Consider the following 26,503-nt stretch of genomic DNA (forward strand, 5'->3'; position numbering starts at 1 on the left):
ATAATAAAAAAACATAATAAAATAATTATATTACATCTTTAAACATGATGAAACAATCTCATTAAGCCTAAATTCATTTAAAGGTCAATGATGCATAATTTATGTAGGTTCATAAAATGTATTATATAAATGACAATTAAACCAACATCCCCTTCTTTTTCTTATCTTTATCCTATTAACTCTATAAACACAAGAACACTGGTATATTTTATGCAGTGGTAACAAATTTAAAGGATACTGTGTTTTCTTGAGGTTATTTCTAAAACTCCACAGACACCTAATCCAGTGACATTTTGTCAAACACCACAGTGTTGTATCCCAGAAGATGAGCACTGCAAGGGAGGAGCTATGTGGGAAAGATTCTATGCAGGAGTGAAGATAAATGGGCCCAAGATAAAATGTCAGCTTCATAATACGGCTGGGAACTGCCTTGGACATACATTTTTTGGTATTAAGGAACTGGCTCAGTATGAGTCTCTATAGAGTAAGAGGCTCTGATTCATTCAGGGTTTATCCATTCTGGGATCTGAGACTATACAAGGGAACAAAACAAACAAAAATCCCTGCTTTCACTGAACTTACATCCTTGTAAGGAGAAGCTGTCAGTGAACAAGGTGGTTGTGAACCTTACGGAGACAAAGTAAACCAGGGAAGCTGGAAAGAGGCTATAAGAGTAGGTAGGGATGTAGGAATTTATAATTTTCAACAGGGTGGGAGCCGCCAATTCCAGGAAAAGAGAATAGAAAGGGGAAAGGCCCTGAGACAAGAGCAAGGAGTAAGAAGAAAGTAATTTGGGCAAGGGGGCGCCTGGGTGGCTCAGGAGGTTAAGCATCTGACTTCAGCTCAGGTCATGATCTCATGGTTCATGACTTCAAGCCCGGCATCGGGCTCACTGCTGTCAGCGCAGAGCCCCCTTCAGATCTTTTCTGTCCCCTTCTCTCTCTCTCTCTGCCCCTCTTCCACTCATGCTCTGTCTCTCTCTCTCTCTCTCAAAAATAAATAAACATTAAAAAAAATTTTTTTAAAGAAAAGAAAGTAATTTGGACAAGAACAGAGTGATTAAAATGGAAAATAATCAGACAGCAAGGCAGACAGAAAATACACAGTGAGGGGTGGGGGGTACACTGGAGGAAAACACTGCTGATTGCCAGGATTTGGGCTTTCATTCATAGGCACCTGCCAGTGGTGGCCTGTAAGGAAAAGAAAGCATCATCAGACTCAACGTTCTGATAGGATTACTGTGGCTGCTGAGGTGAGAAGAGACTGTACAGAGCAAGGTACATGAGGCATACCACAAAAACACAGGCAAGAAATAACAATGGCCTGGTTATAGCAGAATAACTTGTATCAGAGCATTCCTCCTGACGATCACGACTGCCAATTCTGGAGCTTTACAAAAGACAGCTGTTTGAAGACCCTGCAGAGCGACCCAAGGCAGACAGAAACAGAAGAGGATTTGATACGTGAAAAAGAGGAATATGGCAGATAGAGCTGGGCACAGTCTGGAATCATATTGGTGTGTGGAGCCAGAAAAAAGAATTCAAGCATGCCAGAGGAGCATTGGCAGAATTCCACAAAACAGAGGAAGCCACAGAGGAAGTAAGCTCAGAATGTCCACCGAGAATTCCCGCGTGTCATTGGCTGACCCCCATGGTCCACATCTGCAGGGCAAGACTACAGAAAGCCCAAGGGGAAAAGAGCTGGAAAGACTAGAGCTGAAGTGAGATTTGAGCACCTGCCCACCACAGGGAAGACGGAGGGAGGAGATCAAATCCTTCCAAGTTAAAGGCGCTTTCCATTACAGCCTTTCTGTTACAACTCCGTGAAAGCTACACTTAGGAGAAAAGACCTCCCCAGGGCTGATGTACTCACCTCCGAAGTAACAGTAAAACCAAAATAGATCTGCCTTAGCAATGATTCAGGTGATATAAAGTAATTTAACTACATTCTAGAACAAAACTCTGTATTCTCCAAAGACAGAAAACAGATTTGAGATCCTTTTAAAACCCATCTCCTACAATGTCCAGTATATAATTTAAAAAGTTACTAGATATGAAAAAAACAAAGGAAAAGGAGACCCATAGGAGAAAAAAAGATGACTCAGAAGTTGGAATCAGCAGACAAGAACTTCAAAATCTCTATTTTAAGTATGTTCAGAGACTTAAAGGCAACACAGTCATAATGAATAAATGGATTAAAATAAAATTTTTAAAAATACAAAAAAATGACCAAAAAGAAATTCCAGAACTGAAAAATACAATATCTGAAATTGAAAAAACCAAAACAAAAACCATAGTGTAGAGTGGAATAACAGAAGGAATAATCAGTGACCTTGAAGACAGCTCATTAGAAACCATACCAACAAAAGTTTGACCATGTTCACCAAGTACCTGGACTAATCAATTATAGGAGGTCTGCACAGAATCAGTCAAGAATTTAGTAGACATTATTACCAGCACTAGGCCTGAAAAAGCAAGAAGAAGGTAAAGTATCAGAAATGAGTGAGACAATTGTAAAAAAAAAAAAAAAAAAAAAGGCCTGATTTTACCTCCTCCAGCTCCTAATCTTCTAGTGACTCCCATTGGCCCAATCAGTCAGAAGCTACCGGGCATCAGAGCTAATTGGTTCAATCTGTAAGAATCCCACAGCCCACAGCAGGGTGGAGATTATGAAGAATGGAGGGACAAAAAGGGAGTATCTAGATCACACCCCTAAATATATCCTAGGAAGTGATTAAAAAGACAAAAACAAGCAAAAAGCTCCATCTTAAATCCTAGGTCATTTACAAATTAATAAAACCCATACTGGCCCAAAGTTCTTGCAGCACCAAGTTCTAAAAGATAATGAAGTGGGGCACCTGGGTGGCTCAGTGGGTTGAGCGTCCGACTTCAGCTCTGGTCATGATCTTGCAATTCATGGGTTCAAGCCCCACGTCGGGTTCTGTGCTGACTGCTCAGAGCCTGGAGCCTGCTGCAGATTCTGTCTCCGTGTCTCTCTGACCCTCCCCACTTGCACTCTCTCTCTCTCACAAAAATAAATAAACATTAATAAAATAAATAAAAAATAGAAGATAATAAAGTAATAGCTATTAAATTTTGAGAACTGTTGTAATCACATATTTTAAAATCTAGTCAACATGTTTTTCATGTGCAAAACTTACATAAAATTATTCTCAGATGTCCAAAGATTAGAAAACATCCTGCACATTACTTTTAGAAACAATTATTTGAAGACATACTAAGACCAACTGAAAGAAAAATCAAAATTAAGAACTCAAAAACAGGGAATTTGTAGTAAAAGATTTGTGTAATTCTTCAATTTGGGCAAGGGAGGGCACGCAAATTAGAGTGATACATTCTTCTTTTCTTTTTTGTTTGCAATTGGCAAGCACTAGGACAAATTATAGTATGCATTCCACTAACAGTCCATTCCTAGCATGAGAGGACAGAATGGGAGGCTCAGAATCCCCACTGAGACAGACAATTAAAGGAATTGTCCTAGTTATTTAGGTACTGGCCTAAAAGATCTTTCCTTCCACCACTGGGCACCAAACTCACCGATCCCATTAGATCATGTCCTATCTGATAGTATTCGAAGCTTAGAGTAAGGTGTGGCCCTACTCAACTAGTCCCATTCTGTATCTGCACCTTCCCCAGGGCTACATTCTTCACCCTGCAACACACACAAAATACCCCATGTTTGATTAACTTAAAACAGTAACTGTGCTGTCCTGACCCAATACTTTCTAACAACGGCTAGATGTTTTACGGGACTGGGACACCGTGCAAAGAACCAGTGAACCATCGCCACAAAAACCTCGTAGTAATAGAGAATCACACGATGGCCAACTTCATCGTAAAATGACTTAAGAAATTACTTTCTTATTGAATGGTGAAGAAAAATTTCTGATGTGATATATGCCAGACAATCAACAGTGATTACCTCTAGGGGTAGGATTATGACAAATTTGTACTTTCCACATTACCAACTGGAGTTCTATCATTTTTCTAAGTTTTTACAACTATCATATCATATACTTTAATTAGAAAAGCCTTTAAAATAAATAATTTTAAAATAAAATGCAATACAGGGGATACAGGAGCTACTTAATAATGCCACATGGAAGCATACAAACAAATCTAAAATATGGGATATTTTCTAGGACAATTGACCTAGTTTTTGCAACATGACAATTGGAGGAAAGGGGTGCAGGTTAGTCAAGATTTTAAAAGAATTAAGGGACAACAAGCAAATATTATGTATTGACCTTGTTTCTTTCCTGATTTAAACAATTCCTCTAAAATATGAGAATTTTTAGATAATCAGGAAAACTTTATTGTGAACTGGATGATACCAAATTTTTTCATGTATGATTATGTACTATGGCTATATAAATAAGGCCCATATTATTAGAGATGCATACTAAAGTATGTGAGTGCAAAATGATATGATTACTGGAATTTTCTTTAAAAGAAAAAAGAGGGGCACCTGGGTGGCTCAGTCATTTAAGTGTCCAACTCTCTCCGTTTCAGCTCAGGTCATGATCTCATGGTTTCGTGAGTTTGAGCTCCACATTGGGTTCTGTGCTGACAGTGCAGAGCCTGCTTGGGATTCTCTCCCTCTCTGCCCCTCTGCCGCTCAAACTGTCTCTGTCTCTCTCAAAAATAAACACACTTAAAAAATTTTTTTAAGAAAAAAGAGGGGATGGCTCAACTGGAAGAGCATGAGACCCTTGATCTCGGGGTCGTGAGTCAAGCCCCATGTTGGGTGTAGAGATTACTAAAAAAATAAACTTTAAGAAAAATAGTTTTGAGAAAAAAGAAATAGATGTTTATGTGGGAAAATGTGATGGGGCTCATTGAATTATTCTCCTTATCTTTGTATATGTTTGTACATTTTCATAGTTTAAAATGTGAGATAAAATTGAAAACACTATTTTTAAGGGACTTAATCGCAAGTATTTGCAGCTGCTGAGGAGCAATTATCCACCAGTGGTAGAAATTATCCATCATCAAGCGTCACTGTTTACAGGCATACCCCAGAGATTCTGCAGGTTCGGTTCCAGACCACTACAGTAAAACAGTACTGCAACAAAGCAAGTCAAATGAATTTCTTTGTTGCCCAGTGCACAGAACAGCTGTTTATACTACAGTCTATCCAGTGCGCAATACCATTATTTTTTTTAACATATATACCTTAATATTTTAAAATATTTATTTATTTATTTATTGGGAGAGCACAAGCAGGGGAGAGGCAGAGAGAGGGGGACAGAGGATCTGAAGTGGGCTCAGTGCTTACAGGCTGACAGCAGGAGCCCGATGCAGGGGCTCTAACTCACGAACTGCGAGATCATGACCTGAGCCAAAGTCAGATGCTCAACCAACTGAGCCACCTAGGTACATATATACCTTAATTTAAAAATACCTTATTGGGGGGCGCCTGGGTGGCGCAGTCGGTTGAGCGTCCCGACTTCAGCCAGGTCACGATCTTGCGGTCCGTGAGTTCGAGCCCCGCGTCAGGCTCTGGGCTGAAGGCTCGGAGCCTGGAGCCTGTTTCGGATTCTGTGTCTCCCTCTCTCTCTGCCCCTCCCCCGTTCATGCTCTGTCTCTCTCTGTCCCAAAAAAAAATAAATAAACGTTGAAAAAAAAATTTTTTTTTAAATACTTTATTGGGACGCCTGGGTGGCTCAGTCGGTTAAGTGTCTGACTCTTAATTTCAGCACAGGTCATGATCTCAGGGTCTTGAGATGTAGCCCCAGGTCAGGCTCTGCGCTAACAGTGCGGAGCCTGCTTGGGATTCTCTGTCTCCTTCTCTCTCTGCCACCCCTCCCCCCGACTCACACACTCTCTCTCTCCCTCTCTCACTCAAAAATAAATAAATAAACATTTTTCTAAAAGTAATAAAACTTGAAAGTCTCAATTACTCCTCGATCCACGGGCTGTAGAAAGGATGCTGTGTTAGCAAACATGAAACACTAATCTCATTGTACATCTGTGTCAGAGCTCTTGGGTGACCAAGTGCATTGTCAATGAACAGTACGATTTTGAAAGGAATCTTTGTTTCTGAGCAGTAGGTCTCAACAATGGGCTTACAATATTTAGGAAACCAAGTTGTGAACAGATGTGCTGTCATCCAGACTTTGTTCCATTGACAGAGCACAGGCAGAGTAGAGTTAGCACAATTCTCAAGGACCCTAGGATTTTCAGGATGGTAACTGAGCATTGGCTTCAACTTGAAGTCAGCAGCTGCATTAGCCCCTAACAAGAGTGTCAGCCTGTCCTTCGATGCCTTGAAGCCAGGCACTGACTTCTCCTCTCCAGCTATGAAAGTCCTGGATGGCATCTTCTTCTGATATAAGGCTGTTTCATCCACACTGAAAATCTGTCATCCAGGGAGCCACCTTCATTAAGGATCGCAGCCAGATCTCCCGGAGAACTTGCTGCAGCTTCCACGTCAGCCCTTGCCGCTTCACCTTGCACTTGGATGTGTGGGGCTGGCTTCCTTCCTTAAACCTCCTGAACCATCCTCAGCTAGCTTCCCACTTGTCTTTGCAGCTTCTTCGCCTCTCTCAGCCTTCACAGAATTGAAGAGATCCTTGCTCTGGACTAAGCTTAGGCTTAAGGGAATGTTACGGCTGGTTTGAACTTCTATCCAAACCAGTAAAACTTCCTCCATATCTGCAATAAGCCTGTTTCACTTTCTTACCATTCATGTGTTCACCAGAGTAGCACTTTTCATTTCCTTCAAGAACTTTTTCTTTGCATCACAGCTTGGCTAACTGTTTGGTGCAAGAGGCCTAGCTTTTGGCTTATCTCAGCTTTTGACAAGCCTTCCTCACTAAGCTCAATCATTTCTAGCTTTTGACTTAAAGTGAGAGAAGTCCTAAGCGTCCTTTCACTTGGACACTTAGAGGCCATCGTAGGGTTGTTAACTGGCCTTCTTTCAATATTGTCAATATGGCTGTATCTCAGGGAATAACAAGGAGGCCCAGAGAGAGAGAGAGGCGGCAAGGGAACTGCTTGGCAGAGTAGTCAGAACACACGCAATATTTACCAATTAAGTTTGCCGTTCTAAATGGGCGAAGTTCATGGCACCCTGAATGCCTGTATTGTCTTTCAGCTAAGACCTTATCACCCCATGTTAACCTTGTTTAAAAATAAGCGCGTGGGGGCACCTGGGTGGCTCAGTCAGATAAGCACCTGACTCTTAATTTTGGCTCAGGTCATGATCTTGCGGTCCACGAGTTCAACCAACTGCACTGACAGTGTGGAGTCTGCTTGGGATTCTATCTCCTGTCTCCCTTTCCATCTGCCCCTCCCCTGCTTGCTCTCTCTCTCTCTCTCTCTCAAAAATAAATAAACATTAAATAAAAATAAAAATAAGTGTAATCAATATGTTTTCATCGTGTACAAACTGCAAAAAATAGTCTAAGGATATAAATATTAATAATAATAATAATAGTTAACATTTATTGCATGCCTATCTGCTAGGCAGCACACAGCATTTTCTAAGAATTCATTCATTTAATCTTCAAAACAGCCTCCTGAGAAAGATGTCAGGATAAGTTCAGTGGGAACCAGATGGGAGTTCTGAGCAATGTACTCAGACCTATGAATCTGAAGTCTTAGCTGCTTCAGTGTAATGCAGTGTTCAGCCCTGCACCAGTCTGCCTTGAGAATATTATAGATATCTGTCCCTCATCATCTATTAAAGAAAGCCATGCAATGAAAAAGTCTTGAAAGGGTTTTCACTTTGTCATTAAATGGTATCTAGATTCCTTACAACTGAATAGTTGATCTTTGCTACAAGACATAAAACATGAACCCAAGTACCAAGAAGTCCAGACAAACCCAGCTCCAGTGTGTCACAAGATACCCAGGGTGCACAGCAAAGGGAGCTCAATGGAGAAGCATATGTGTTTGCATCAAGTGGCTGTCTTTGGCCTCAATTTGGCAATTACACAAGGTCATCCCAGCTCCACATCTTCTAATTAAATCTGTTGACCCTCATTAAGACTGCACTGCAGTTCAATTTCTTCCCCCTGCCCAGTCCCACACGTTAATTCCAAGAGCACTCACCATAAACTTTTTGAAGTATACTGTTGTCTGAGAGTCTGCTTCTCGGGGACCTGCCCTGAGACAGTGACCACCAGCCAGAGCATGCCCTGGTTTTTCCTAAGTAGCTCTCAAGATCCTAAAAGGTCATAATGACCAAAAGAGGGCTCACGGCCCTCAAATGTTGTGAACAATTATCTTCATTCAACACGAGGATACAGTTAACATCATATTTAATAATGAAAACTAAGTGGGGCACCTGGGTGGCTCAGGCAGTTGGGCTTCAGACTCTTCATTTCAGCTCGGGTCATGATCTCGTGGTTCATGGGTTCAAGCCCCGGGTTGGGCTTTGCACTGACGGCAAGGAGCCTGCTTGGTTTTCTCTCTCCCTCTCTCTCTGCCCCTTCCCAGTTTGAGCACGTGTGTGCTCTCGCTCTCTCTCTCAAAGTAAATAAACTTAAAACAAATTTTTTTAATAGTGAAAATTAAGTGCCTTCTCCCTAAGATCAGAACCAAAACAAGAATGTTTGCTCTTACCACAGCTATTCAACATCGTGCTGGGGTTGATGGCCAACGCAAGGCAAGAAAGGGAAATAAAAGAGCATGCAGATTGGAAAGGAAGAAATAAAAGTATTCGTTGCCCAAATTGGTGCAGCTTTGGCCACTGGGAAATCTTTCAGTTGGTTCCTTTGACGTGCCTCCATCATTGTTGGCTTTTTTTAATTTTATTGTTTTATTTTACAGAGAGAGAGTGTGTGAGTGAGGGAGAGGGCCTGAGGAAGGGGGAAAGAGAGAGACAGAGAGAGAATGAATCTCAAGCAGGCTCCACACTAAGTGCATAAGTGCAGAGTCCGACTCAGGGCTTGATCCCATGACCCTGGGATCACAACCTGATCTGAAATCAGGTGTGGATGCTCAACCAACTGAGCCGCCCAGGCTCTCTGTGTTCTGTTTTGTTTTGTTTGCATTTTTTTTTGAAGCACTTCTTACTTTCAGGCACTGCAAGATGCTCATCTTGTGTATTTCTTTCCCCTGTCGTAGAATCAACCTTGTTCCTTTTTTTGGAGGATGGTGTTAGAAACCAAGATCTGGTACTAGGTGAATGTAAGGGAAGGGAAGCAAAAATAATATAAAAACAGGGAGGGGGACAAAACATAAGAGACCCTTAAATACAGAGAACAAACTGAGGGTTGCTGGAGGGCTTGTGGGTGGGGGGATGGGCTAAATGGGGAAGGGGCATTAAGGAGGACACTTGTTGGGATGAGCACTGGGTGTTATACATAGGGAACAAATCACTGGAATCTACTCCTGAAATCATTATTGCACTATATGCTAACTAACTTGGGATGTAAATTAAAAAATTAAAAAGAGAAAGAAAAAGAAAAGGAAAAAAGAAAAAAAAGAAAAAATACTAGATTAGAAAAGAAAAAAAGAAAAGTTGGTAGAAGACGAAGCATGACAAAATGTAAGTGGATGTAGATGATAAGCATGTGAGGTTCGTGAAAACATTCTCAAGTTTTGCGAATATTAGAAAATGTCATAATGTGAAGTTTAAAAATTGGGTGGAAGGATTGGAGCAAACATTTTTTGTAAGGAGAGTGCTTGCCTTCCAAGCACAGTGATCACAGAGAGCACATTATAAACTTCAAAGTTGCTAAGGGAGTAGATCTGAATTGTTCCCACTACAAAAAAGAAATGGTAACTATGTGACCTGTCAGAGGTGTTAACTAACCTTAATTAAGGTGATAATCCTACTGCAATATATAAACGTACCAAATAGATATGTTGTACATCTTAAAGTTACATAACGTTATATGTCAACTATATCTCAATAAAATAATTTACAAAAAAAAAAGCATGCTTGCCTTCCAAAAATCCCGCTTTCCCCATTCTTCAACATGCCTCGAATCCAAAAAAAATTTTCACATTTATTTATTTTTGAGAGACACGGCAAGACAGAGCATGAGTGGGGGAGGGGCAGAGAGAGCAGGGGACATAGAATCTGAATCAAGCTCCAGGTTCTGAGCTGTCAGCACACAGCCCGATATGGCGCTCGAATTCATGGACCATGAGATCATGACCTGAGCCGAAGTCGGACACTCAACCGACTAAGCCACCCAGGCACCCCCAACGTGCCTGAAATCTTCTCGGGGCTAGATGTCCCGTTGTAAACACGGCTAAAAACAATGGCCAAATTTTGATTTTCTCATGCTGCTACTGCGTCGGTTGTTCCGACCGATCAAGACGTTCCCTCCCATTAAAATCTTCATTAATTACCTGGCACTTGATAACCTTTATCAGGCAGTTCCTTAGTGCCAGGCATGGAGTGCTCTGAATGAACTCAGGTAACCCTCATGTCAACCCTGAGAGTTACAGAGGGGTAAACTGAGACACGTGAGAGGTAAAAAGCCACTTGGCCCTATTCTTGTGGTTGGGAAGGGGTGGATCTCAGCTCAAACCCAGGCCCCCCGCTGCAGAATGTGCACGCTTAACTTCCATTCTTATCTGCCAGTCAGTAGGTATTATTTTGTATCCTAAAAAAAAAACACCATGTTAACAATATCACATACTCTAAACTTCCTACTACTGAAATTAAGAAACTGGTGTTGATATTTTAGCATTTGAGCTTGGCTCTTATGGTGAAACACCTCAGCCAAAAGGTAGAGGCAGAACATTAGTTAAGATGACGGCTTTGTATATAGTCCTTGGCTTTGTAGGCAAACCTGGGTTCCAGCTCCAAGGTGCCGTCTGGAGCTTGCCCAGTTCTGTGATGGAGGGTTATAAATAGACACATCAAGTGCCAGACACTTAATCCTCCACAGCTCTTGTTAATATGAAAATCCCATTTGCAAAGGGCTTTTTCTACCCAATTGAATTGGCCCGGTGAAGTAATCCTGTTGCAAACAAAAGCCTGTCTGAGAGGCCTAAGAAGAGTTGCACATTATTTGCATAGATTTGCATATTAATTTATAGCTGGTGAAATTCCTCATTTAGGGGTGGATTTCTCCAGGCCACTGAAATCCAAGAAGGCAAATATTTTGAACCAATCAAGTTAATGGATTAGGACTAGGCTCTCTCTCTCTCTCTCTCTCTCTCTCTCTCTGGTACCCACTTCTCCCCTTCGAAAGAAAATAACAGTAAGTAAGGCTTCACCCCAAACCAAGGTTTTACCTGGAAATGCTAGTGGGGGGTAAGGAGGGTGGGTTAACTTGGATGTATGTTGGTTGGGGAATCTGAGGGAAGGATGCGAGACGACACACACTTCAAGCCAAGAGCCAGCCGACATCCAAGTTAGCATCCCTCTTTGAGAACCAGATCCTACGCAGGAAGCCCAGACCAAGGGCGGGGTCCGCGTGGCTCCTTTTCTCTCCAGTGCTCCCTCTCGATTTCCTTGTCTGACCCCCCTCCACCCACAACTGCATTCCCTTTAGCTCCATCCTTCTTTCCCTCACATCATTGCCCCCTCTCTGCACGACAGAGGTAACCGTAGCATCCACCTCAAGGATTAACGAGACGAAGCCTGGCGCTGTACTTTTTTTCCCCAAAGTTTTATTGAAAGGTAGCTTATGTGACATAATTTAGGATACAAATTTGGACTCTCTTGGTTCACATCTTATTTGACTTTAACATATACTGAAAAAGTAGTCCTTTTTCTTTTTTTAATGTTTATTTTTGAGACAGAAAGAGAGAGAGCGAGTGAGAGGGGCAGGTGAGAGACAGAGGGGGACAGAGGAACCAAAGCAGGCTCTCCAATGACAGCAGACAGCCCAATACCAGACTCAAATCCATGAACCGTGAGATCATGACCTGAGCTGAAGTTGGACGCTTAACCAGCTGAGCCACCCGGGCACCCCTGAAAAAGTATTTGACTCAGCAATTACTTACGAGTAAAAAGAAAAGTTAAATGTATGATGGGCAATACTTTCAGGCAAACAGCTAATGAGAATCATGAATATGAAAATCTAAGTGCCTAGGATTACACTGAATCCATGAAACAAATCATGGGTAACTAACATCCTAACAATACTGCCTACCCCTATCCTTGACCTGCACCGAGTAACCAAGAAATGTTAGCTGTTTATCTGGGTTGTCTATTGCTATATAACAAACTACCCCATGACTCGGTGGCTTAAAATAGCCATTTGGCTTGCTCAAGAGTCTGTGAGACAGGAATTCAGAGAGGGCTCAGCTGGGTGGCTTTTCTGCTGCACATGGCATCAGCTGGCATCATTCACTCAGCTGCATTCAGCTACCGGCTGAACTGGAGTGGAATTTTCAAGAAAGCTTCACTGCTTCTTGTGGGGGCCTCTGTCCTATTTCCCTGTAGCCCCTCTCTATTCATAAGGCAAGCCTGGGCTTCCTTCCAGCATGGTGTTCTCAAGGGTATCAGACTTCTTACAGTCTGATGCAAAAGGAAGCATTCCAAAGAGGAATTCAGAAGCCGCCAATCTCCAAAGGCCTAGCCTCAGTGTCACTTCCTTTGGTCAAAACAAGGCCCAAGGCTAGCACAGATTCTCTCCTGATGGGAGAATGAAGAATCAGCAGCCAGCTTTAATCCACTGCACTGTTGTCTGGCAATCTTGTCTGCTTCTATGCCCTGACCACGTGGGTGTCTTTTAAACCTTTAGCGATGGCCCTGAGAGTCCTCCTGAGCCTGGTATCACACATCTCTCCAAAACCCAGACCTGGGCATGTCGTCACCTCTCTATGCATGTCTTCAAGGTTCCCACTGCCTGTGGAAGAGAATTCCAATTCCCTAGCTTGGCATTCATATGCGCGCACACACACACACACACACACGGACACACACACACACGGACACACACTTCCTCCTGCAGACACTCTCACACAAGCGAGCACACACATACACACACTCAAACACCTGTACACCATGGCTGCTCAGTAAGGCCACCGGAATATCCTGGGCAACCAATAAGCCGGATTTTTTACCTAACTGCTGTCAGAGGCAGGAGCTCCACCTCGATCAAGGCTGGGAGGGTCTCAGAAGGGGGAGACCAGAAGCAGATACCTACTGGGTTTTGGTGTCTGAGCTCAAGTGATTTAAGGCCGGTCTGTTACTACAGTTTAGGATCATTGGTGGCCACAGCAAGGCAGGAGCCTTAGAGCAAGTCTTTATCAGTCAACAGTTGTTTGGCAAGTGGAGTTTTTGCCCAGGGGAACAGCCAATGGTTCTGGGAACAGAGCTATGCACACAACTGTGCAATCTCTTGTTTGAATAAATTGGCTTTCAGAAATTTCCAAGGCAAATGGTCAAATATTTAATGGTTTACAGTGTTATCTTCCTGGGCAAGAACTTTCTGGAGTAAATGGTAGCTGTGCTGACACAGGTGGTTTCTGTCTTTGGTCATATTGAGCCACCAGCATCTGTCTTCAACACAGAGAGTCACGCTTACCCAACCTCAGCCAGATTCTGAGTGCCTTTGCTCTTCCCCGAACCCTACATTTTCACATCCTAGCCCTCTTTCCTAATAAACTTTATTTTCTCCCATTATAAACGAAGTGCATGCTTAGTACTAGAAAGATCACTGGAAAGTTTAAAAACAAAAAAGGTTGGGGCACCTGGGTGGCTCAGTTGGTTAAGGTTCCAATTCTGGACTTCAACTCTAGTCATTATTTCACGGTTCGTGAGTTCAAGCCCCACAATGGACCTTGTGCTGGCAGCTCAGAGCCTAAAGCCTGCCTCGGACTCTGTGTCTCCATCTCTCTCTGCCCCTTCCCTGCTAGTGCTCTGTCTGTCTCTCTCTCTCTCCCCTAAAAGTAAATAAACATTAAAATTAAAAAAAAAAAAAAGTAGAAATTTATTCTCTCTAGGGGCACCTGGGTGACTCAGTCAGTTAAGCGTCCGACTTCAGCTCAGGTCATGATCTCGCAGCCCGTGAGTTTGAGCCCTGCATCGGTCTCCATGCTGACAGCTCGGAACCTAGAGCCTGCTTCAGATTCTGTGTCTCCCTCTCTCTCTATGCCCTTCCCCTGCCCGCACTCTGTCTCTCTGTCTCTCTCAAAAATAAAATAAAAACATAAAAAAATTTTAAAAATTAAAGAAATTTATTCTCTCCCAATTCCAGAGGTTAGAAGTCTGCAATCAAGATGTTGGCAAGGTTGGTTCCCTCTGGAAGCTGTGAGAGAGAATTCATTCCATGCTTCTCTTCCAGCCTCTCGTGACTCCCAATCACTTTTGAAAGTCCTGGGTTTGGGGCCACATAACTCTGGTCCCTGCCTCAGTGTTCACACGGCCTTCTCTCTATACGTGTCTCTGTGGGTCCTCTCCTCAACTAACAAGGACACCAGTCACTGGATTTACGGCCCACCCAACTCCAGGATGTTCTCATGTCAAGATCCTCAACTCAATTGCCTTCACAAAAACCCTATGTCCAAATAAAGGTCACATTCCAACATTCTAGATGGACATGAACTTTGGAAGGCCACTATTTATCCACTAAGGGGTATAAGAGACCTAAATCTTCATCTACCTTATCAGGAAGCTAACAGATAATGCCTAAAATCAATAAATCAAGAAGTGGCAACCTGAGCATGTTATTTTGACCCAGAGGAAAAATTTAAGACTTGGACAGGTTTCCCCAGGAAAGCAGGGAGAAGTTGGGCAGGGGAAAGTTCTTTTTTTTTTTTTTTTTTTTAATTTTGAGAGAGACAGAGAGACAGAGAGAGAATGCAGGAGGGACAGAGACAGGGGGAGAGAGAATCCCAAGCAGGCTCCACACTATCAGCATAGAGCCCGATGTGGGGCCTGAACTCATGACCTATGAGACTATGACCTGAGCCAAAACCAAGTCTGACGCCTAACTGAATGAGCCACCCAGGCGCCCCTACTTGCTGGTTGGTCTTGACTCTAAGTTATCAAATTGCATTTTTTGATAACCCTAAACAAAGAATAAAATCACCCACATACCTTTTCTTCCTTACGTTTTTCTGCCTTTATCCAGAAGTTTTTCGGGTTTTTTTTCTAACATTTCTATTACATTAAAATCCCTATTACCCAGTGATAATTAAAGTAGCACACTGGTGCATGTATTCTCTCCAAATTTTTTAGGTTGATCATATTGTATACGCAACCCTGAAACCCATTTAGTTCCACCTAACTTCATAATATAAACACATCTCCATGTTATTCTTGAATCAAAATGAACCCTATTATTTTGGCTACATAAAATCCCACCTAATGAAAGGTCCATCATTGGCCTTTAAATTGGTTCCTATTTTTTTCACATTATAAATATTACTGAAATTAATATCTTTGAGTAGTTTCTTTTTTTTTAATTTTTTTAATGTTTTATTTTTGAGACAGAGAGAGACAGAGCATGAGCGGGGGAGGGGCAGAGAGAGAGGGAGACACAGAGTCCGAAGCAGGCTCCAGGCTCCAAGCTGTCAGCACAGAGCCGAACATGGGGCTCAAACCCATGAACTGTGAGATCATGACCTGAGCCGAAGTCAGACACTTAACCAACTGAGCCACCCCCACTTTGAGTAGTTTCTTGTTTGTTGTATTCAGATTTCTTCCCTGAGACACAAACCAATTTCCAGAAGGTTACATTACAGGGATATAAATATTCTGAAGACTTTGGATATATCTGCCAAATTACCTTCTGGGGAAGGGAGAGGTACCAATCTGTCCTAACACCAGATCGTATCAAATGCATGCCCCGTGGATCTTGCTTCTCAACCTTCTCAGTGAAAACCTGTTTAACAGGATATTACATAGGCTTTCCTTATGTAATATCACCCCCAAATTTTACCTATACAGACAGTCCCTGACAGAGGATGGCTTGACTTCTGATTTTTCGACTTTACAATGTTGCAAAAGCGGTGTGCATTCAGTGAAAACCATACTTTGAATTTTGAATGTAATCTGTTCCTGGACAAGCCACACGCAGTGCAATACTGTCTCATGGTGCCGGCAATCAGCAGAGAGCCCCGGCTTCTGGTCAACCCCGGGAGCATTAGAATAAACAAGTGATACACCTACCACTACTCTGTACCTATACAACCATTCTGGTTTTCACTCTTAGTCCAGTATTCAATAAATTACATGAGATACTCAATACCTTATCATAGAATAGGTTTTGTGTTAGATGATTTTGCCCAACCGTAGGCTAAAGTAAGCATTCTGAGCACATTTAAAGCCAGCTAGGCTAAGTTGTGATGGTTGGTAGATGAGGTGTTTTGCCTGTATTTTCAACTTACAATATTTTCAACAAAGAATGGGTATCCATCATAAATGGATGAAGATCTGGAGTCCCAGAGCAAAAGACTCTGAGATTACACACATGGCTGACTAAAGAGAAGATAAACTGTCCTTCAGTGCTCACCTCCAATCTTCACCAGTGAAGAGAAGCAGGAAACTGAAGTGGGTTTTTTTCATGTTTTTTAATGTTTATTTAGTTTTGAGAGACATAGTATGAGCAGGGGAGGGGCGGGGGGGGGGGGGGGGGAGGAGAGAGAGAATCTGAAGCAGGCTCTAGGCTCCAAGCTGTCGGCACAGAGCCCAACGTGAGGCTCGAACTCACGAACTGTGAGATCATGACCTCAGCTGAGGTCAGATGCTTAACCAACTGAGCCACCCAGGTGCCCCAGGAAACTTAAGATTTTAATGGAGAGATCTATAAAGGGAGGTGAGTGGTCAGCCTGGTAGGAAGTACTGTGACATTTCCCCTTCTTTAAGCCAAGAGAATCATTATAGAGAAAAGATGCCTTCAAGGGAGATTGTCTTCCTTCCTCCACGTACAACTGAGCTAAGAAAGTCACAGACCACGTTATGCATAGGAACAGAAGGCTCAAGAACTGCCAGATGCCTAGCCAGTATGCATTTTTCCCCTTAGTAACAGAGCGCTGGTTTTACTCAGGGCACAATGCACTCAGAGAAAGATGACATTCCCCGGCCTCCCTTGCAACTAGATATGCCCCAGCCAATGTAGTGGAAGTAGGGTTTCTGGGTAAGCTCTTTAAAGGGAAAAGGCTCAACTGAAAGGATTCCTATCTTCCTTTGTCCTTCCTCCTCCCTGCTTCCTGATGCCTGGAATGTAGCCAAGAAGTCGGCATTCTGGCAGCCATCTTGCACTATGAAGAGAAAGGCTTAAAAATGGCAGAATATCTGTAGAAGTAGCCCAGATCCCCGATGACCATGGAGCCAGCATGTAAGTCCCGGACTGCTTACCTCTGAACTTAACTTACATGAAAGAAACTGAACTCTTATGTATTTAAACCACCTTCCGTTGTCTGTCTCATTTTTTTACTTTGGACTTTTAGGAAAGTTGCAAAGATAATACATTGAGTACTCCATATTTTCCCACCCAGTTTCTCTCAATGTTAACACCTTACATTCCTGTGCTTCATTTGTCAAGGTGAAGAAACAAATGATGGTACATTACTGTACACTTGGATTTCACCAGCTTTTCCACTAATGTTCTTTTTTCATTCCAGTATCCCATCAGGATGCCACACTGCATTCAGTCACCACGTCTCCTTACTCACCTCTGGCCAGTGAGTTTGTCAGTCTTTTCTCTGGCTTTTCATGACCTTGACCTTTTGTAGAATACTTCTCAGCTATTCTTAAGAATGTTCCTCCTTTTGAGGGGCGCCCAGGTGGCTCAGTCGGTTAAGCATCCAACTCAGGCTCAGGTCATGATCTCATGGCTCATGAGTTCAAGTCCCACGTTGGGCTCTGTGCTGACAGTTCAGATTCTGTGTCTCCCTGTCTCTCTCTGCCCCTCTCCTGCTCATGTGCTGTCTCTCTCTCAAAAAGAAATAAACATTAAAAAAATATATTTAAAAAAAAAAAACAAAGAATGTACCTCCATTTGACTTTGCCTGATGGTTTCTCGTGATAGAGTGGGGTTAAGGGTTTGGAGAAAGAATACATAGGTGGTGAAAGAGCCCTTCTCAACGCATCACATGGGGGTAACGGGAGATCACCACGATTTATCCGTGGTAATGTTAACCTGGATCACTTGGGGAAGGGGGTGTCTGCCAGGTTTCTTCACTGGTAAGTTGTTATCTTTCCATACTCACTTGCTTAAAAGTGACTACCAAGCCCAGCCCACACTTGAGGAGAGAAATTTAAGCCCTATCTCTTGGCCAGAGGGGAGATCTACATAAGTTATTTGGAAGTATCCTGTAAGGAAGATGTATTCCTTCTCTCCCATTTATTTATTGATTTATTCAATAATTTGTTCATAATCACTTATTTGGGTTATTTCTTTTGCTGTTCAAATTGTTCCCCCTTTGGCCATCGGGAGCTCTTTCAGACTGGCCAAGTCCACATCTCCATCCATTGTTCGTTTTTAGTTTCATTTTGTTTTAGTCTTTTCTTTTTTTTTTAATCACTTCTTTACTTGCTGTCACGACACAATGCTCCAGGCTCGTCTTGTATTTCCCCTGCCCCAATCCTGGAATCAGCCATTTATCAAGCCCTAGTTCCTTTTTTTGGAGAATGGTGTTTAGAAAGGAAACTGGGCTTCGAGTATGTTCCTTGCTACTGGAGTGTCACTGTTCCAGACCCTCTCAGCAAAGAGAGCTAGGAAATGTATGTGTGCACACCAGCACATGCTATTAAACCAGCTTACAGGGGACGGGGTTGCTTTACTGACAAACTTTCGTATTCTATTTTTTTAATTTTTTTAATGTTTATTTATTTTTGAGAGAGACAGAGTGTTGAGTAAAGGAAGAGGCAGAGAGAGGGAGACACAGACTCCAAAGCAGGCTCCAGGATCCGAGCTGTCAGCACAGAGCCCAATACGGGGTTCGAATCCACGAACTGTGAGATCATGACCTGAGCCAAAGTCAGACGCTCAACCAACTGTGCCACCCAGGCATCCCAAACTTTAGCATTCTTGGAATGCTTATCTCCTGAAGTTTGAGTCTATCAGCAAACACAGACGCTGATGTCTCCTTCCTATCTGGAGAACACTGAAAGTGGTGGGTGGGTTACACCGGCAGGAAATAAGAGGGTTGGTGTAGTTTCCTCTGAGGGCAGCAGTGAGGTAGCCTTCTCTCTCAATGTTTAGAATCGCAAAGATGTGTCTGTTTTCTCACCGAACAATATGGGTGCTGAGGAAAGCAGCAGGGCATGAGCCATCCCAAATTTTCTGTGTCTCAGAAGACAACCTGCTGAAGAAAAGGGACCCCAGAGACACCTGGGTGGCTCAGTCGGTTGAGCGTCCGACTTCGACTCGGGTCATGATCTCACAGCTCATGAGTTCGAGCCCCGCATCGGGCTCTGTGCTGACATCTCAGAGCCTGGAGCCTGCCTCGGATGCTGTGTCTCCCTCTCTCTCTCTGCCCCTAACCCACTCGCATTCTGTCTCTGTGTCTCTCAAAAATAAATAAACATTGAAAGAAAGAAAGAAAGAAAGAAAGAAAGAAAGAAAGAAAGAAAGAAAGAAAGAAAGAAAGAAAGAAAGGAAGAAAGAAAGAAAGAAAGAAAGAAAGAAAGAAACGGGACCCCAGCAGAGAGATTTCTGTGGCGTGTACTGTGGTAGGTTTGCCAGATAAAACACAGGTTTCCCAGTCAAACTAGAATTTCAGATAAACAACAACAAATAAAATTTTAGTATCAGTTGCGTCCCAAACAAATATGGTTTATCTCCAATTCCAATTTGATTAGAGTCTTGTATTTTCACTTGCTAAATCTGGCACCCCCACACTGCGGACAGAAGTTGAAAGGGGAGTTGCAAGGGCTCGGCTCAAGGAAGCATCATCACATCAAAGAAGTACAAAGCCCTGGGGCTCAGTCAGTAAAGCATCCATTTCGGCTCAGGTCATGATCTCACAGCTCATGAGTTCGAGCCCCGCGTCCGGCTCTGTGCTGACAGCTCAAAGCCCAGAGCATGCTTCAGATTCTGTGTCTCCCTCTCTCTGCCCCTCCCCAGCTCGTGCTCTCTCTTTCTCACTCAAAAATAAACATTAAAAAAAAATTTTTTTATAAAAATAAAGAAAGAAGTACAAAGCCCTGAGCTCCTGAATAATCTCTGTATCTGCTCCCAACAAGGCCTGTCATATAAAGGGCATCGTCAGCCAAGATAAATCTATAAACAGAGCAAGGTCAATAAACTTGGTACACCTAGTTACCCTTCAGAAGGCAGCTCAAATGTCACATCCTCTCTGAAGTTTCCTTAACTCTGCCCCGAGCCCGATAAACAGCTCTTCAGCTGTGTTCTCCAAAGCACCGTGTGAGGGCTTCTGTACGGGCCCAACCGATCTAAAGAAGAGGCGGGCATTGCTGATGGAGTCTTAGGCTGGTGGCACCGCTGTTCTCTGAGCTCTCCACGTGCAGAGCTCTGGCCCTGTCCATCTCTGCAGCCTCGGTGTCCACCGTAGGCACAAATCGAGTCTGCAGAGGCTCTATGAATGTTTGTTCGAGGAACAACAATCAACGATTGCTCCCATTTTAGAGGTGGAGAAGCCAAGGCCCAGAGAAATTCAATTCAATTCCACACAGGTCTTTTTGTTGTTGTTGTTAATGGATCTGCTAAAAACAAGGAAAATGAATGATATTTCAGAAGACACAATGGAAGATACCAATGTGCAGTAATGGGTAGAGATGTCTGCTGTGAAGGATTCTGAACATGGCCCCTCTTAGTCTGGGGCCAACATGGCATTGAAGGTTGCAACCAGCTGCTGCCTTTTGGTGGGAAGAGCCCCTCAAGGAGCACCTGGATGACTGAGATGGTTGAGCGTCCAACTCTTGATTTCGGCTCAGGTCATGATCTCATGGTTCATGGGATCAATCCCCAAGTTGGGGTCTGTGCTGACAGTGCAGAGCCAGCTTGGGATTCTCTCTCTCTCCCTCTCTCTCTGCCCCTTCCTTGCTTGTGCTCCTTCTTTCTCTCTCAAAAATAAATATACTTAAGAGAGGGGCGCCTGGGTGGCTCAGTCGGTTAAGCGTCCGACTTCGGCTCAGGTCACGATCTTGCGGTTCGTGAGTTCGAGCCCTGCGTCGGGCTCTGTGCTGACAGCTCAGAGCCTGGAGCCTGTTTCAGATTCTGTGTCTCCCTCTCTCTCTCTGACCCTCCCCCGTTCATGCTCAACCGATCTCAAAAATAAATAAACGTAAAATATATATATATATATATATACACGTACGTATACATATACACACACACACATATATATACATATATATACACTTAAGAGGAAAAAAAAAAAAAGAACGGATCCCTCAAAGATTGGAAGTCAAAAGTTCCAGGTCCCATTCTGACTCTGACCCTGGGCAAATCACTCTGCCTCCATTTTCTCCTCTGTAAACTGCCAGGGATAATCTACACTAAGCAACTCTAAAGTGCTTTAAGCCTGCTTCTCTATTCATTCATCAATCAGCATTTACTGAGGCCTTTCCACATGGATCTCTGGGGATAAAAAAAAAAAACAAGACATAGCCCCTACACTTAGGGAACTGGAAAGGCAGAGAATTGAAATTAAATGGATGGAAGCGTGTCCGGTACCATTATAACAAAAACAATGGCCACCGCTGACTCTGCATTCCCACTCACCATGTAGCTGCCACGGTTCCAATCACTACTGGCACCTTATAAGTGGGTATCATTTTAATCCTCATTTTGGGAGACAAAATGACTTGGTCAAGGTCACTTAGCCAGTAAGTGCTAGAGCAGCTACTGAAACTTGTTTGCCTGACTCAAAAACTACTGCTCCTCTCTCTCTCAAATAAATAAAATAAACTTTCACAGTGAGGGCGCCTGGGTGACTCAGTCGGTTAACCGTCAACTTCGGCTCAGGTCGTGATGCTTGTGGTTCGTGGGTTTGAGCCCCGCGTCAGGCTCTGTGCTGACAGCTCAGAGCCTGGAGTCTGCTTCCTATTCTGTGTCTCCCTTTCTAAACATTAAAAAAATAAATAAATAAAACGGGGTGGGTGTGGGCTCCTGAGTGGCTCAGTTGGTTTCACATCTGACTGTTGATTTCAGCTCAGGTCATGATCCCAGAGTGGTGGGATTGAGCCCCAAGTTGGGCTCTGCACTGAGTGCTGAGCATGGAGCCTGCTTGGGGTTCTCTCTCTCTCTGTCTCTGTCTCTCTCTCTCTCAAAACAAAACAAAACTAATGCTTATAACCACTCAGCTACCACGGCTTTCCTGATAGAGGTACGTGAAAAAAATCATGGCCACAGCAAAGGAGGGCAAAGGTAAAGTTTCTTAAGGCCTTTCTAACTATGGCACAAAATCCAGGAACCATAAAAAAGGTTCTAAAAATAAGATGTATCAAATATAGAATTTACTATGTTCCATACAGAGCATTATTACAAACACTTTAAATATATTAAGCATTTAATCCTCATAAAAGCCGTATGAAGTTGGCACTATTATCCCCACTCTATAGAGGAGGAAAATAAAGCACAGAGAAACAAATTTCCAAAGTCACGGAGCCCATCGGCAAAGCGGGAATGTGAACTTGGACAGCCTGACCCCAGAGTCCGAGTTTGTCTCCATTACACTATCCTGTCAAAATCAAAGGTAAATGACAAATGAAACAGAAAAAATAACTGAAATTCATATCACATAATATCCCTACTATACTAAGAGCTCCCCCTAAGAAAGAGGCCCACAAACCTATAGGAAAATAGACAAAGCATATGAATAGATAGTTTAATAAAATTAAATACACACAAGAAAAATGCAGATTTTAATCCTGCTGAGGTAACATTTCTCACCTATCAGATTGGCAAAAACCCAGAAGTTGGACAAAACACTCTTTGTGAGGCTGTGGGGATGTGGGCCTCACATGCATGGCTGGGGGGGAGGGGGGGGACACAAAACAGTACAAGATCTGTGGATGACAATTTAAAGTGACAAATCCATATACTCCGCAATTCTAGATCTAGTAATTATTCTACAGATAACTCACACATACAAAAGGGCATTAATGCAAGACTAGTCATTACAACCTTCTTTGTAACCACAAAGTTGGGCACCTGGGTGGCTCAGTCAGTTAAGCGTCAACTCTTATTTAGGCTCAGGTCATGATCCCAAGGTCACGAGATTGAGCACCACATCAGGCTTTGCGCTGAGAATGGAGCCTTCTTAAGATTCTCTCTCTCTCTCTCTCTCTCTCTCTCTCTCTCTCTCTCTCTCCCTCTGCCCCTCCTCTGCTTGTGCTCTTTCTCTAAAATAAAAATTAAAAAAAAAAAAGACTAAAAACAAAAACAAAAACAAAAAAAACCAACATGGGGCACTTGGGTGGCTTAGTCGGTTAAGTGTCCAACTTAGTCTCAGGTCATGATCTCACAGTCTGTGAGTTCAGGCCCCACATCAGGCTCTGTGCTGACATTTCAAAGCCTGGAGACTCCTTCAGTTTCTGTGTCTCTCTCTCTCTCTCTCTCTCTCTCTCTCTCTCTCTCTCTCTGCCCTCGTCCCCTGCTCACACTGTCTTTCTCTCAAAAATAAACAGTAAAAATTAAAAAAAAAAACAAAAAAACCTTAATGCCATTATTAGGGACTGGTTGACTACGTTTGGCATAACCATATAATGGAATACTATGCACTGTAAAAAGACTGAGGAAGTACTTCATAGATTGATATGAAATAATTTCAAGACATATTAAGGGAAAAAGCAAGGTACAGAACATGTGTATGATACATTATTCTTCTGTATGTATTATACACTGTTGTATAAAAATAAAAAGAAAGGAAATACATCTTCTACTGATTTGTAGAGGCGTAAAAAAAAAATACCTTTGGGGGAAAACAGGAAGTGGGCAGACGGGAGAGAAGGACAGGAAAGAGAACTTCCCCATACACCTTTGGTGCTTTTTGAGGCTTGAACCATATATTTATATTACTTATTTTTTTAATGTAACAAAGAATTTTTAAAAGAAAAGAAAAAAGAAAGGCCTTTCAGAGGAGGGGTCATCTTAGAACTCTCTGGCTCCAAGATGACAATTCAATGGTCCTGTAATGAAAGAGACTCTTCATGAACCCATTAGCAGTAAGAAAACAAAAAGGATATCAGAGATGCCCACGGGCGCAAGAAGGTTCTTTCATCCCGACCCGCTCCTACAGTTCCCACTGCCTGTCCCCATTATGCTCCCGAGGCTCATTCAAGCTAAGACTCAAGCACCAGTGACATCTGCTAACATAGGTAACCGTGGGCAACCAGGCTTCTCTGTGGTTGTCATAGCAACACTGACGTTCCTACAGTTAGGTTTTCATTGTGAAGTAATTGCCAGGCCTTGCGGGATGGGCTCTTCCACGTTTGGGGTTATTTACATCAAAGGCGATTATGAATGAGCTTAAATTAGATGCAATTTCAAATGAACTGTTAAAAGAGGCTGTGAATTGAGTGAGATTGCCATATCCCTCCATCAGGGCTGACAAACCTTTTGAATCACACGTCTGATGCAATTCAAGGATGGAGTGCCTCTCGCACGGCAGCCATCAAACGCTGCTAGATGGCCAAAGACCTGCCATGTTCCAACCCAAAACAGTCCCTTCTCTACCTCCTTTTCCTCCCCTCCCACCACAAGTAGCAAGAGCAGACCCAGCAGGCTCTTGGTTTCAACCCAGAATGGAGAACAATACTTCCTGATTTACCAGAACTTTGTAAAACCCATAGACCTGCGTAATTAGCCCCCCACTTGACACTGGAGAAATCTCAAGTGCCTGCTTGCCGGAGCATCTGCACTGGAAAGTGATGGGGCCAGGATTCCCAACCACCTCTGGGCTGCTCCCACCTCTGCTCCTTCGCTCAGGGGCCAGGGATGAAATTCTTCTTTGTGTTTGGAAAGTGACACAGAGCGTCATGGAATCTGTGTGCCCCAGTGAAAAGAACAAGTGTTTCCGCATGCATCAGCCAAAGGTCAGAAGGAAGAGGCTCAGTCCCAGCAGCCAAACACACAGCTTGTCCGTGACAAGCTCCCGGTGACTCATACGGCCCCTTAACCTCTGACTTGAGTGGTTCCAGTATGCCCACCCACATTCAAATACATTACTCTCCCTGTGCTGGATTATTCCATTCCTATGCTATATACCCTCAGAGAAGGGAATCTGAAAGGCCCCTGCTTAGCTTAATAACACACCCCCACCCTATCTTCAGTTCCGTAACGCCTCACTTGCAGGGCTTGCACTTCCACCAGTTGACAAACAGGATATCTGCAGTTAGACATCCGTACCCTGGGAGAGCTGTACCCCCACCTTTCCCTACGCAAGACAGGAACAGGTTGTCACATAAATAACGATGACCGCTTTCATCTCGCTTCTGTAAACCTGCTTACGCTCCCAAACCGGAGGTCCCCTGCCGCTTCGCACCCGGGCTCCAAGTTGCATCTGCCGAGAGAAACTCCATTTCCCAAGCTTTCCCAGGACGAAATTACCCCCAACCCTAACCACCACCGAGCAGAGAGCCTACCACCAGCCTGTATGCAAATGTAACTCAAAATGGTATAAAAGACCTGTAACCCCGTATATCGGGGCTCTCCCGCTTTCTAACACTGGGGAGCCCTGGTGCACCAGTAAAGAATCTCTGCCGAAATCGGAGTGCCGAGTGGTTCTTTGCGCCAACTCTCATTCCATAGGGCCTAGGAGCTTGGCTCCTAACAAATCCATTCAGTGATGGCCTGTCACTGAAATACAGTTATAGGAAGGAAGCAGAGGAAAGGAACTCTCTAGTGTTTGGAAGAAGCATTGACTGTTCCCCAACCTGTCCACATTCTGCTCCCTGTAGGTGACTTACAGCTTCTTTTGTGTGTCAGGCATGTCTCCATGTAGGTGACTTGTGGCTTTTGTGCCTCAGGCATGGGGGGCAGCTCCAGTAGCAAGCGGTGTGGATGGGTGAGGAGGACAACAAGTGTGGGCAAAGATGCAGCTATCTGTTCCTGTTAGGTTTGACAGATTCTGTTTGTGCGAGTCCAGCAACCAGCTTTGTTGGCTTCAGAAACAAGGATGTTGTCAAAACCCCACCGAAAAGCTTCACATTCATTCCAACTCTTATAGTTCCATTTGGGTCAAGCAACCCTTCTTGGCAGGTAAAAACTTGCCGAGAAAAAGTTGCACTCAGGCAGCCCTCATCCTTAGGGCTTAACCTGGGATTGGTCCATATATTCTTGAGTGGGCTTCCGGTCACCTATGAACCCAACAACAGTGTATGCAAAACGTTCCACATGTAGCAGGTGTCCATCTACAACCACAAACTCAAGTGTGTAAGAAATTTAGCAATTCTTCACGTTTGGTCAATTTTTTTTTTTAATGTTTACTTATTTATTTTGAGAGAGAGACACAGAACGAGCAGGGGAGGGGCAGGCGGACAGGGAGACAAAGAATCCAAAGCAGGCTCCACACTGGCAGTGGAGCCCAATGCGGGGCTCGAAGTCACCAACCGTTGAGACCACGACCTGAGCCGAAATTCAGAGTTGGATGCTTAACCGACTGAGCCATTCATGCGCCTGTTGTTCAATCAGTCCAAATCTGTCTCT

General features: G+C 43.4%; 1 pseudogene; it reads left to right on the forward strand.

The window, feature by feature from the left end:
• The window catches only part of LOC101096319, a 60,642-nt pseudogene that overhangs the window by 13,474 nt on the left and 20,665 nt on the right, over positions 1 to 26,503 (forward strand).

This window comes from Felis catus, chromosome B3 (assembly GCF_018350175.1).
Source record: "Felis catus isolate Fca126 chromosome B3, F.catus_Fca126_mat1.0, whole genome shotgun sequence".
NCBI classification, from domain to species: Eukaryota; Metazoa; Chordata; class Mammalia; order Carnivora; family Felidae; genus Felis; species Felis catus.